The sequence below is a fragment of the Chaetodon auriga genome, chromosome 7 (assembly GCF_051107435.1).
Source record: "Chaetodon auriga isolate fChaAug3 chromosome 7, fChaAug3.hap1, whole genome shotgun sequence".
Lineage (NCBI taxonomy): Eukaryota > Metazoa > Chordata > Actinopteri > Chaetodontiformes > Chaetodontidae > Chaetodon > Chaetodon auriga.
Genome location: NC_135080.1, coordinates 6782430 through 6796920, shown reverse-complemented (window position 1 = coordinate 6796920; position 14491 = coordinate 6782430). Strand labels below are relative to the sequence as shown.

At 42.4% G+C, this 14491-nt stretch overlaps 1 protein-coding gene across 1 annotated transcript in view; it reads left to right on the top strand.

The window, feature by feature from the left end:
• The first annotated feature begins 13212 nt into the window (after nucleotides 1-13212).
• The window catches only part of robo1 (roundabout, axon guidance receptor, homolog 1 (Drosophila)), a 217054-nt gene continuing 215775 nt past the window's right edge, over nucleotides 13213-14491 (top strand). The window contains exon 1 of the mRNA XM_076734888.1: nucleotides 13213-13462. The gene's annotated coding sequence lies outside the window, so the exon portion shown is untranslated. The remainder of the gene's footprint in view (nucleotides 13463-14491) is intronic.

Here is a 14491-nt window from a genome sequence, read left to right as displayed (position 1 = left end):
GGATCTTGACTGGGTATGCAAGAATTGAGACAGAAGCAATGTATTTAGCCAAGAAATTTAGCAAAAAACGGGACAGTTTGGAACATACTGAGCACGCAGATGGACAGCGGAGAAGTGGATTATTCTGCAGGAGTTGAAGTGTCTAATGATAATTTGATGGTTTATTTCACTGTGGACTCTAACGCTAACTGACGACAGCCTTTGTTTTCCGTGAAGAAGCAAACCGTAAACTTTTGTTTTTTCTCCTTTTTACAGCCACCTTTCAAGTCTACACTCACAAATCTCTTTATGGTGAGGCGCTTATAGCTCCCTTTGGACTTTGTTTGTGGTGCGCTGCAGATTTATTCATCTGTACAAAAAAGGAGGGAGACGCTGGAAGGTGATCAGGGATGGGAGAAAGCATCCAGTGAATATTCGAGCTGTGACTCCACTGCAGTATGTCAGCACATTACATTCTGGACTTCAATATAAACGAGATTGAGGATTGTGCCAAAGTCAGAAAGTCCCCTCATTATGTGGCCCCGTGTTTAAGTGCTTCTCTAAATGTACCCGGCGATGGTATTCCTTCTGACATTTTAACTTGTCCGACAGATAATATCCATCTATCTATCTTTCTGCCTCTAAATAAGGGATTGCTTGGTAAAGATATGCTAATTATCCACCCAAGACAAAGGACTTACAGCGCTACAATGATGAATGGCTTTGTTGGAGCAGGTGGGCTTGCTCTTTTAAAGATAACCCTTTGTACTGTATGTAGAGGAGAATGTGTTATCCATTCAAATAGCCTTATCTAGATACACAGGAGGTGTTCACAGCTCTGTACTGTTGTAATGAGGAGACAGAGAAAGATGAAATAATAAAATGAGACATGCGGCCCTTCATTACCATATAGATAACCAATACAGTACAAGTGAGTTTGCGATCAATACGTGGGTGTGTTTACTCGCATTTGAGAATAAGTGAGAAAATGCAGAGAGAGAGTTGTGCGGCTTGTTTGGGGGAAAACAGAAAAGTGTAAGACGACAAAGGAATATTTTCAGGCAGAAGCGCCCTCACCTGTCCTCCATGGATGCGTTTTGCATTGCTACAGTATGACTGCGCTGCATCGGCCGAGACATTCGCTCACACTGAGGGATGCTTTCAAAAAAAGGTGATTGGATAACCTTTCCAATGCACGCCTTGGGCTAAATCGTAGTGCATGTTTATAGGAGCAAATCAGCTGCTCAGACCAGGCCCCATAAAACACATAATCCTTTATACTGAAGCATCCGGTTGCAGAGAGCTTGTCAAACGCTTCTCCAATCCATAAAATGTGCTCAGAGGGGTTTTTTTTATGTCGGAGTCAGCATGGTTGTATGACTAGTATTTACAGTATTCTGACCTCACAGTAAAACAGCACAAAAGCCTTGTTTTAATCCAACATCCTGTGATGCAGATACTTCTTTTTCTGCCTTAAAATGATCCTCCATAATGAGCATTAGTGGAGAAAAATGCAACAGCAAAGAGATTGTGTTTATCCCAGTATGTAAGAAATACGATGTCGGGGCTCCACAGTAATTCTGCCATGCTGCCTTTGTTCAAATGACACATGTACTAATAATTCACTGGAAAGGTCATATGGTCCTTTTTACTTTACATCCTTTTCATGCATATTCCAATTATCTGTGACGGAAGGCACCTCCTGCCAAGTGAAAAAGCTTTGTTTCTTTATTGGGGGTGATACTGTGATTGATTTGACTTCTTCGTTTCTCACTCTTAGATGAAGTCACAATTGGCAATCACCTAGTTACACAAGGGGACATGATTTTCAGCGACAAGGTGAAAACATAATCTGGAGCACTGCCTTTTCTTTCCCTTATTGTTCTTCCTCAATCATTCTGCGGTCGCTGAGAAGTCCAGCGTGTCGGATCATTCGAGGGTAACTGCATTCAGGCTTTACACAAAGTGTCAACGATTTATCATGATGAATCTATTTCGTAGATACATGAAATGTATCAAATATATCAAAGAAGTTCTTATTTATTTCTTAACAGATGGAGAGTGATTTAAATTACGCCATTAAAGTTTTATGGTCACAGGATGCAGCATGATTATTTGGTGACTAGCAAATTGCTCAACCCGGAGCTCGATAAAGCACTGCTGAAACAGAAGCTGCCCAAAGCGAGTCGGACAAAACAAATGGACGTCTCTGGAAATGTAAACATTTTAAAACACAGAGACCTTCCAAGTGAGCTTCTTTCTCCACTCAATCCACTGTGTTGATTAGTAGACAATGGGATGCAGCTCAATTTACTTCTAATTAGGTTTCTAATGTGTGTTATTAAATACATCGCCATGTCCCAATTAGAAAACACTGGGGCCATACATCATTTTAATTGATATCCACCTCGAGCCACATGGGCTCACCATATTCCATCAGTGTTCCCAAAATGATCTTTGCTTGTAGAGAGGGGAAGTGAGAGCAGAGTCTTTTTATTGGAGCGCACTCATTGACTTTATGGTGTGTGTGTGTGTGTGTGTGTGTGTGTGTACACTCTGCTTGATTGTATATATCTGGATTTGTGCATTTTGTGTGCTATGGGACGTTTGAGAACAGCATTGTGGCTGCTCATTATAAACCACACATCTCCCATGATACCAGTGCTTTCTGTTTATTGAATGGTAATGTGTTAGAGGATGCAAATGCAATCCGCCTCATGCATTTTGTTCAAGCAATCACACTTAATAAGCTATAGTTGAGAGCAGCCAGGCAGTATGGATGTTTTTGATTCAGGTTTGATCAGTGAAGCCAAACTAAAGTAAATTCCTGCAACGGAAAATGTGTTTGAGTGCGCCGGATTTCACAAGACGTTCAGGCTGCCGCAATAAAAGAGCAACCATGGAAAGTGGTTCATGTAAAATATTAAAGTGGCTATAATCAATATTTTTGTAGGAGTAATGGATTGTACTGTATCACTGCTTCTATTTGAGAGGTGTTTCTCATAGTGATGAGTCCACAGACGGTGATCACCTCACTTCAGCTTCCCTTTTACTGTTTTGGTTCACTCTCATCACTCGTCTTCAGCAAAAAGGCTTTAAAAACCCACTGTTCACTACCTGCTCAGCATCAAATAGCACACAGAGAAAGTTAGAGACTAGCTGGTGAACATAGTGGAGCTTTTAGCAGCTAAAAAGACAGAGCTTTTTTACATGAAACTGCAACGTTTTAGCTGTAAAGGCAAGACAATGAGTTGAAATGTGCTAAGTGAAAGCCACCCCTTATGCATTTTTTTCTATTAATATAAAAATATTGACAAGGGGAGCTGTTCACCAATGTCTTGCAATAAACTGTTTTTAATTTTCAAGTGAACTACAAGACAAGAACAGGCACGAGGTGGAATGCCTCTGATGCAAGATAACAAAATTGAGATCATTTAAACTGTACAAATGAGAATAAAGCACTCTGAAAAACCCATCAGCACCTTTGCACCTTTCTGGACCAAGTTAGATTGCATTGTCTGGTCATTGGGGTTGAAGCAGATAAAGCGACCACCAATCAATAACCATTTCTTATCCGTACCCTTCATCTTCTCTCTATCAAAGGGCAAAAGCTCCTTTCACAAGTGATTCTGCCACAGATAACCACCTGTTCAAGCCTAGACTGGTTCAATCTTCTCCTCCCCTCAGTATTACTGCTAACCTCCTCCGACTGTACATTATGTCTGCTGGCCTACCACTCGAGCAGGAGGAGGGCGCAGGGTTTATGTTCATTATGTACTCTCTGCTTCAGTCTCCTCTTCCTGCCTCGGCTTCTCGCTTGCAACTGTACGTATCTTTATGAAGCTCAAAGTCTGTGCAGGGTTCTCGGATCATATTAGAGCGATGTGAGAATGCAAATGTGTTTGAGCTTAGCTGGCAACGTTATTTACATGGAAGATCACAGTGAGGCAGCGCAAACATGTCGCTTTTGTTTGAAGAAGAGGGGCCGAGAGCAGAGAAATGCCAAATAAATCATGTTTAGAATAACAAGAGAGTTAAATTTCACCTCCTCCTCGCGCGGCTGCGGACTGCTGATGAATTTGTCTGAAAACTTTTACCAAACAGACTAATTAGGCTGACAAAAATATTTAACCTCTCCAAGAGCAGAGATGGAGTCGGATCAAGCCTCCGTGGCCATGAGGGAATCTCCTGTTTCCACGTTCATTATGTTTTATTTACTTAACAAGCTGTGCTTTGTTCATCATAATTAAAAGGCCTACACTGACCTTTCCCCGCCCCTTCAAAGTACTGTTCCAATGAGAGCCTCTTTCAGCATTCATGTGGCTCTCCACACCAGCCCTTTTGCTTTTTAGTGAAAAGTACAGATAGTGTCGGGGGGGGGGGGGGTCCACTAACCTTCACAACACTAACCTGCAGTTGCTGCGTGACAAGCGAAGTCAAGGTTGGATTTTTCTCATGGAATCACTCATAAAATGAGTATTTTGGGATATTCCTCTGCAAAGAAAAGCTCAGCTATCAAGACAATGTAAGACTTCAAATGGTGGCTCAGACCATATGCAGGAGAAATAAGGATGCATTTAACCCTGTGCTTTTGTTGATATTGGCAAAGTCAACCAATTGCTTTTCTTTCTTTTTTTCCTCTGAAAACACCCAGTGTGAAGTTTACAGCATTTCCATGACACCAAACAAGGGAATATTTCACGTGTTAAGTGCTCCCTGGGCTACGCATGAACAAACATATAATTAACAGATAAAGAAATGAACCGTATGTTTTCCTACATAGTCAACTTACTTGTATTTAAGCTAATTTTGGCCCCAGATGAACAAACAAACATAAACATAAACAAACTTACACCATTCAACATCATGTTTACTGTACATGCTGTTCTCATTATATTGTTTTATCAGCTTAATACGGACTTTTCCTCATTTCAAGTATTTTGAGCTGTTGCGCAGGCTGCAGGCAGGCTCTCCAGACACAGCATTAGAGTTAAATATCTGGGTTATTTGTCAACTGTTGTCAAAATATTGGGTACATAATCAATATAATGAGGCAGCAGTCAGCAGCCAGAGTGAGCAACACATGCATATTTTATTAATTGTGCAAAACGAGGAGCCTGTAAACACGTGTGTAAAATATCACGTTCAAGTGACTTGGTTATGAGACCCCGGGACTCTTCGTCCATTGACTATCAGTTAAACACTTATTCCCCCAATTTCAACCTGCTAGATCAATAGCTGGTGTCTGAGGAGTGTGTTCTCCCAGAGGAGCAGACAGGGAATAGTGTCTGTCTCCCACTGAACTATGGCGAAAAGCCCTGCTATCAATCTATCATTTGTCATGTCGCTCCGTCACATGAGCTTTAACTCAATACTGGAAGATTGGAAAAAGCACACTGAACATTTTCACTCGTATCAGGATTATTTGCTTAGCAATATCAAACTGGGTATCAGGCTCAATTTATCTCTATATCCCATGGCAACATCATACATGGTAATTTTCTTCTCTTGGTGATGAGAAACCAAATTGTAATTGAAAGTGAGAATAAATGTTTTAACAGGTAAATCCCCGGTGAGATGTGTTTGATAATATTTTCTGCTCCGGCTTTTGGGACAGGGATGAGAACCGCTCTCTATAGATCCACATTCAGGTGGCACATTAATCTATCCCTCTGCAGTGTAGTACCTCTCTCCCCCATGTGCCTCCACAGCAGCGGCCTCTGAAATGGGAATTGGAGTTGCGGGGGCAGCGGGGGTATTACTTGGAAGCTGGGCCCCCCCCCCTCGAGCTAAGAGGAGAGAGGGCTCATGCGTTAGATTACTAATGCCCTCAACCTGTCAAAAAAACATGAAAAAGCACACCTGCTTGCAGCTTGACGTTAATTTGTTTGGACATGGTTCATAATTTAATTCCGTGGCAGAATTAACTTCCAATACAAGAAGCTATTTGCCGGGGAGATGGCGATTGGTAGGGTCTCCCTCTGTGATGCTGTGGCCATCCCAGCTGAATGGTAAAACTTTGACGCTCGCCTATGAAATACCCAATGCCTATGGATTTTGTGCACTGCGGAAACCATAATAAAAATCCAATCTAGAGTTTTGAGGGGAATCTATCGCAATAGCATTGACTACAATCCCCTCCTGCATTGTGCTTTATTGCATTTGCAGCTAATGGTATGAAGACCGCAAACAGCTTTATGGTGAAATCGACTGAGTTGCTTTGGCTAAAAACAATGCTGTCTATGAACCAAATAAATCATTTTCACAGCAGACATTTTGACTCGTCGTAGGAGAAGCACAGGTGTAACGTTAATGATGGCTCACTTCCAGTGCGATGGCGCAGTAAAACACGCCAGGGAGCCAGCATTGACAATACTGGGGACCCTGGCGCTGGCATAACTAAATGGAATGCAGCCATTATTAATGTTCTTTGCTGCACCTGTGTTTGCCAAGACAAGATACCTGCCAGGAGAAAGGTCTGTGGTCAGAAATTACTGAGGCAAGCAGTCTCTTTTAGTGTAACATCCCAGGTAGTTTTCTCAACAAGTTTATTAAAGTGTTTCTGCGTATGTGTGTATTTGTAACTTATAGTAGTCAAAACTCCAGCAACACTATTATATAGAGAATTACTTTATGGTCAGTTTTTCCTTTCTCCTTCCACAATGGAGGTGCTGTGCCTGAAATCTGCTTCTATAGTATTTGTGCACGTGTCCTCTGAGTCTGTTTCATGTTGAATTCATGCGTGAAGAGGCCCGTCATGTAATTCCAGGGATCAGGAAAACAAACAATCCTCCCAGAATTTAAAGTCCAGCAGTCATAGGAGTATTAAGTACACCAGACGTTTACGTGTTCATTTTATAATCTTAGTTTTTTTATTCATACTTTTCTGCTCCTGTCAGGTTTCAGGGATAGAAATTACACTCAGTCAGTCGGTCAGTTGGTAGCTCTGCATCTGCAAATGTTAGATATTGTACAGTCGATATTAAACCCGCTAAACACCAGCATGTTAGCATTTTCATTATGAGCATGTTAGCATGCCGAAGTTAGCGTTTAGCTCAAAGCGCTCCCTCAGTCTCCATGGCTGATTTCTAAGGAGCTTGTTTATTAGATTATCTTGAATTTACAGTGGGGGAGAAACTCTCCCGCTTCGCCTGTTTGTTACATATATGCTAATGCAAGATTTTTTTTTTTATACTGTTGGATGTTTGTTAACTGTGGCCTACAGCATACATTTCATAAAACCACAAAACAAACAAACAAGGCAGCTTCTACTGCAGGGCTGTAGACTTCCACAGGCAGGAGGAAGTGGGAATAACACAAAAACACAATGCTGTCAACTCTGTGATCAATTTATGACAACTATTTTTGCTCTTTTGTGAATGTGGTACTTGGATAGAAGACCGGGGTCTTTTATTTGGGGTAGGGAGGTTGAGGGGGGGGGGGGAGGGGGGGGGACAGTTTTGCCATCCTGTGTCAGATGCCGGCTCGCTCGGAGCTGTCGTGAGGTGAGATGACAGCGTCGCAGTCATAAGTGGGCCAAGCAATTAGGACCGCAGGAAGAAGCAAGGGAGTCTGAAATCAGCTCAGAGGCCTCGTTCTGTGATGGAAGATCATGCGAGACTTTAGACGAGGCCAGAGCATGACTTTCTCTTCTCCATCCACCCCAGTCAGATAGGAGAGGAGACCACCCCGGGACAGAATTCAAAACACAACTACACAGCACTCAAAAAAAGAGGGGATGACAGATGAAAACCTCTGACACATACTGCATTTCATGTCTTTTTCCCACTGAGCACCAAGCCAGCAGGCCTTCAAACAGCTCTGCTTTTATCTGAGCTGTGCCCTTTTTGCAGCTCAGGGATGCAGTGAAGAGAAATTCGGTGTAGTGATCGCTCTTCCTGCAATGTGTGTGTCACAGAAAGAATGAGCAAACCAAGAGTCTTCAACAACGGTGCCATAGAATTATGTTACGTTTACGGACGATGTTTGGCTCACTTTCATGTTAAAGCACACGGACAAGGATCCACTCAGCCCTTCAAATGCAGCACAATGACTGTAGTTTTGTTGCTTAAATTTGCAAACAATGATAAACTTCCATTATTTTATAGCAGATTAATGGCAGCCAAATTGAAACTCTGCTTTGATGTATTATATCAAAGTACATAAGTAATACCGATAAAATCAATGAAAGTTTGCAGGGACGTTGGTATAAATGCACATACGGTACATTTGATTTGAAAACATTTTCTACATGAAAGCATTGGGAAATACATTCATTTTTGACCCCCTCTCAGTCGTTCTGTTACAAGAGTGCGTTTCTCTTTTGTATGGCACAGTCTTTAGATTGGGCTTCATCCAGCACTCCACCCACTGTCGCCATGTAGGCTGGGTATTGCAATGTGTTACTGGCACAAGTATCTCGATACTTTGTGATGCGTTATTGAGGCAGAAGCATTTCTTTCCTTTTTCTGCAGAATTTAGAATTCTCTTCTGTTTTTTTGCTTTATTGCAGTTCAGGTTTTTTGCCAGATTGTGGCTGTTTGACTTTGAAATGACTCCAGCACTTTAGTACTCACTGTTAAATCTGAGCTGTCCACAAAACTCTGAAACTGAAGCTCTTCATAATACAGTGAAGAAAGATAGATGGATGGATGTACTTTATTGATCCCAAATTGGGAAATCCCTGTATATACACTGTAGGTTTAAATCCTGCTTTTTCCAGCGGTACTTCTTCATTAGTTACACAAATATGATGCACTACACTGAAGAAAATTCTCTTACAATATATTCTGTATTGTACGATCGTTTGTATTGCAATGACAGCATTACCACAGGTAAAAAGTTGTAATAATATCATGTTGTTGTGAGTTACCCGGTGATTTCTTTTCCTACACTGAACTGCCATTTGGCCCATGTGCACAGTTTTTCTCACCACAACTGGAAAAAAAACTTTTAAGTACTGCCAGATTTGTCCAAAACATCACGCCTTGGACATGTCCTAACAAGGAGAGGGGTCACCCCCCTGTTGTTAGCCGAGGCGGTGAGCAAAAGTGAGTCCAACTATATCTAATTGGTACTTTTCAACTGAGTGCGCCAGCTTTGGCACCTTACTCCTCAGGGAGGTTACATTTCACGTATTTAGAGTCTGTTTCCGCCTCCAAAGTCTGCCTCGTCTGACAACACTCTCTCACTGACCTTTGACCAGCTGGTAGAGCAATTGTTACTGTTCACTTACAGTCGTGCATTTTTCTGGCCAACCCATCTTATACGATAAATCACTATGCATGTTGTAAAAGCAGATATTGAAGCACTGTTTCTCAGACTTGCCCACAGCGTAATGATGAGGCACCTCTGTCCAGTGCTCTCATTATTCACTGTGTGTGTGTGTGTGTGTGTGTGTGTGTGTGTGTGTGTGTGCATGCGTGTGTGTGTGGATTGAAGTGTTTTTGCATTGGAATAGCAGCGTGATATTTCTGGCTGGTTAAGCCGAACATGTGGCAGTCTTCCTGGAAAGCTGACCTGTGTCGGTCTGTCTACAAGTTAATGTTCAAGTCAAGCAATGCCCATCTGCAACTGCTTCTGCTTCTTTTCTCTCCATCTGTCATCCTGCCACACACACACACACACACACACACATGCACACACCCATACACACACTCATTTCTTCAGAAGTATTGCTGCAAGGTAGCTGAACTGAAAAGCATAAAATTCTTCATTCATCATTTCATCAAGTACCTGTGAAATTTAGACCTTAGTGTGCTGGAGGCAGTTATGGTTGATGGTGCATCATCTTCAAAGAACATAAAAGAATAGATGCCACGATCAGATCTCTGCTAAAAGTCCCGTTAGAATCAGTGAAAAGTTTAATCTCACGCTCTCCCACCTACCACCTGCCACACCATCAGCTCAACACAGTGTACCAGACAGTGGTTTGCATACGTTATCACACTAACTACCAGCAGCTCTTCTCAATCCCATCAACAGATATTTCAAACACAGTATAGCATTTCATATTTATACCTGAGATACCTGCATCGTACATAGCTTTTCTCCGCGGCAGCACCTGTGTGCTTGAACAAAAAATGAATAAAAGATGGAGTATTATTCCCCTATTTAAGATTTATGCTTGACCTCATTGTGTGTCATTGCTTTATGGTTTTATATGATTAACAAGTTGCAGATGTAGGCGCTTGTCCTGCATATCAAGCACAGTTTCAGCAGCTGACTCCTCAGTTTTTCTTCTCCATCCAGGCACACACAGTGAATGTAAATGGATTTGAACTTTAGCTGCCTCTCGAAATCACATTCTGACATGAAGCAGGACCTACGCTGGCATGTCAGTGACAAAAGGATTGTTGCATGGGCCCAAAATTATTACTATTATTATAAAACAACAACGACATGGATGAAAATCTTAAGCGATGCAATTATAACCTATAATCGTTTCTCCCACTTACTTCATACTGAAGTAATAACAAACTTAGAGTTATCACCTGACTCTGTTTTATCTCTTTTAATTAATTAATCTCTTTTTTTAATTAATTAAAGTTAATTGTTTTGGTTTTCCTGATCAATCATGTCTCCAGATGCAGCAGGCAGTAGTTGTTTTAGTGAGAAGCTTTGATAAACCCTCTGCACACTGCCTGCTCAACCCCAACAACTAGCTGGTGAACATAATGGAGCATTTAGCAGCGAAAGATATTTCCCTCAGGAGCTCATGCAGACCAAAAACACAGCCTAACTGAGAGGGAATACCGGATTCACTGGGTCTATAATTACATGATGAGGTGATAACGTCGTATCAGGTTGTGTTTTTCTTCAGGAATGGCTGAGTGGATTAATTAGTCACTAATGTTTCTCAATTAGTTGGCTAAGTTACGCCCGTAAACTACCACCACCACACCAATTCTTTTAACCAGTTTCACCACAAGTGATCACGAATCCTGGTTCTGGTGAATGCTGAGGAAAAATGAGGATGACGAATACATCCAGTATTTGCAGGATTTCAGCTCAGGTTTACAGGACATTTTATGGAGCTGGGGTGTGTATTAAGTTGTCTTTTTGAACAACTTAATATAAGTTAAAGCCTAAATGACTTAGCAGAAAAACAACATTTTGTTTATCATAAACGAATATGACTCAGGTGATCCACTGCAGTGTTCCTACTGGCACTGCTCACACCTGTGCTGCTCATCGGTGGGATGCTGGAAAAAACCCACTGTATTCCAGCAGTGCGCAGTTGTCCAGTTCAATATTGACAGCCATTTGTCATGTTAGCCTCCATACAAGGACCTTGAAACCTAATTAAATTTAATTACCCTAAAATATAATGAAGCATAATTGTTATTAAACAAGTGAACAGACACCGCTTCTTATCGCTTTGATGCATTTAAATCAATTTAGACATGAAAGACTAACCCAGTTGGCACTCGCGCCAAACAGACACCATATGCAACTCGCAGATGATGAGGTTACTAAAGGTCCGTGTGTGGGATTATGAGTTCGTGGTTAGAATTAGGACTGATTGGCGTCCACCACTCCCTCTGGGCACGACCTCTCTCCGCTTTTAGCCACACCAGACAGGCCAGTTAAGATGCAGGGAGAGACGAGGAGCAACCTGAATGTCTGCTCAATCCATTTCAAAAAGCCAGCCCCAGCAGTGATTGACAGGGGGAGAGGTTACATCCGTATTTACCCTCATAGAAATACATGAGATTGTAAAAAAAAAAAAAAAAAAAAAAAGAATACTAGAGTGCAAAATGGCTTGGCATTGAATAGGCAAACAGGGAGACAGAGAAATGAAAAGTATAATGCATGAATTGATGGACTGATCCAAGAGGATGATGGAATACATAAATGCATCAATACTGAAATTCAATTTTGGAGCCAAATAGAATCTTTTGTCCTATCAAGATTTTCCTTAGACAGAGGCAGAAAAAAGAAACTTCCTCTTAGATTGTGAGAGATAACCAGCAGATATGCATTAAGTGTGGAGCTTTCTGAATGCCATTAATGTGTTGTCTGTGCTGTATTTCTAAAGCGCTCGCATCTTCTAAGTGATGAAAACACCAAATACTTAGAAATGAACTTTTTGCATCACATCAGGCGCCTATTTCTATCAGCCAAATGAGACACACATTGACAGCTTAATGGGTTACTGCATCAATTTCTACATATTTTACATTATATATCTGAACTAATCAAAATGTATGAATAGGTCACTCTTCTTCTTCAGATAACAATGATGAAGAATCTGGGCTCAGCTTTCAATTTGGTGAGCCTTTTCGTCATGCGTCACTGTGTTTTTCACGGGCGTTTAAAAATGTATGAGATGAGAAAAGCAATTGAGGAGACATCAATTAATCGCCACGCCTTCCCATTTAAATTCTGCTTTATCCTACGCTCTTAGGGTTAGGGGTTAGGGGTTAGGGTTGGGGCGCACATGAGGGAAGCATGGTCACAATCAAGTGTTGTGTTTAAGGGATGTGATTCTTCAGCTGATTTGAGAAACGTTTCACAAAAACTAGGCTTACATGTTGGAAGTTTCACACATCTTATCTGGCAGGAGGGGAGGCTGGTATTTTATTTTCAGGTGGAAAAACTCATCAGTGGCTCTGCTGGTGGGTGAGTTCAGATTGATCTAAATCCTGAGACAAAGCATCAAGGTGAGGCTGCGCCGACTGCCAGGCCTCTAAACTGACCTGCAGCCACACAGTAGCTGTTGAGAAGGTGGTTGATGGCACGCCTGATTATTGAAGTGGGCAGCTTCTCCAGAGCTTAGCTTGTTTTCCTGCACTTCATGATGAATTAGCTATTGATCCGGAAGTTTGTTCTGAAAGCGTCAAATAAATTCACCGCAAAAGATTCACTTTGACCAGTCAAAGGTTCGCACAGCAGCAGGTCTAAAAATGGCTCAAATAGGTCATTCTGTGAGAAAACAACACTGCTGAAAAATGTCTTGAATTACATTTTGAATGAGTGTTTGGGACACAGTAAAGAACTGCACGCATCTCTCACTGCTGTCATTTGAGAACCAGTGATTTTCAGAGGCTGGCAGGCTCCAGTCTGACAGGAACTGACGGCGATGCCGGTGTCATTAGTTTAGCGCAGCTTTAGGACCCAGGGAGGCTGACGCGGATGCTCCCTGCAGGAGAAGCATGGACAGATTTGTATGCGCTGGCTCTCCACCGCTGTACTAACTGCACTGTACATAACGGCACGGGATTTTCTTTTTCCACCCTGAAGGATTAGCTTTATCAAAGGACACTGCTTTGGTTCGAGTTTCCGATGCTTTGTTCCTAGAGAGAAGGATATCCAGCGTCCGCACAAGTCGCCCGGTTCGGAGTTGTAGGCTGCACATTTCCACGGTTTTCCTTCTCTACAACGTGCGCCGCGAATAAAAGTTTCACGGACTTGCCGGTATGGATCACTTCTGCTGTTAAGGGACAACCACGTGCAGCAGCCCTCGCATCGTTTTGGAGAGGTAAGTTGGATTTCACTTGTGTCTGGAAAGAATGCTGCAAGTGCTCAGACGAGCGCAGCAGTTTGGTTAAAAATGGTGCGTGTTGGTCTTTCTTCCAGTGTGGAGGCTGGCTGTGCGGTGTTGTCTGCATGATTCATACAGGCTCGGCTGCAGTTGTACTGCTTATAGATACAGCTTAGACGCACCAGCTCGCATTAGGCTATGCGTAAAGCATGGTGCCTTTACGCAAATCCGGAGCAGACAGACTTCTGTCCCCACAGTGCGCAAGACAAAATACTCAAACAGCAAATCTTGTATGTGATCTTATCTATCTGAGTGCACATCATGGTGTCCCGCGAAAAACACACTCGCTCCTTCCACAGCTTGTGTCGTGTCTTGTTGTGATTTGACAGGTGTGTCTGTTACCTGTCAAGGCAGCCTGTTGACAGACTGACTGACAGGACGCTCGTGCTGCTCTGGCGGAGCTGTCCCCTGTCTGCGGTGCTGAAAGTTTCCCAACTGGCCACATGGCCTGTCGCATCACAGAGAGAAGATCGACAGGAATAAAGCGCACGCAGATATGTTTCTGAGAGGAATTCTGATTTAAAGTCTGAACGCTACCAGGCCATTTATCTATCAGCCTGCAGGGAATGAATGATCCACGGTTTGGGGGGGAGGGAGGGGGGTGCACGTAACTCAGCCTTGCCGCACTGAAAGCAGCGTCTCAGCAGGGATTGCACCGGACAGTGAGGGACAATGAATCAATGCAGTTTGAATGGAAACAGAAGCAATTCTAAAAGCCCGAGTCCCTTCAGTGAAAGCCAGCGAGAAGCTGTATCTCTCTTTAATTTACCCCAGCAGTCACATTTTAGGTATCAGGAGGCTACTTATTCTAGAATTAGATATTATGTCCGAATGTATGTAACGGTGTGACGCTGAAACCAGTTTTTTCATGGACCCTTGCTTTGCTGTAGTGTTCCACTTATCATGAACTTGTAGCGCATACTTTGCACACAATAGTGAAACATTCTGCACCTCTGTGTATTTTAT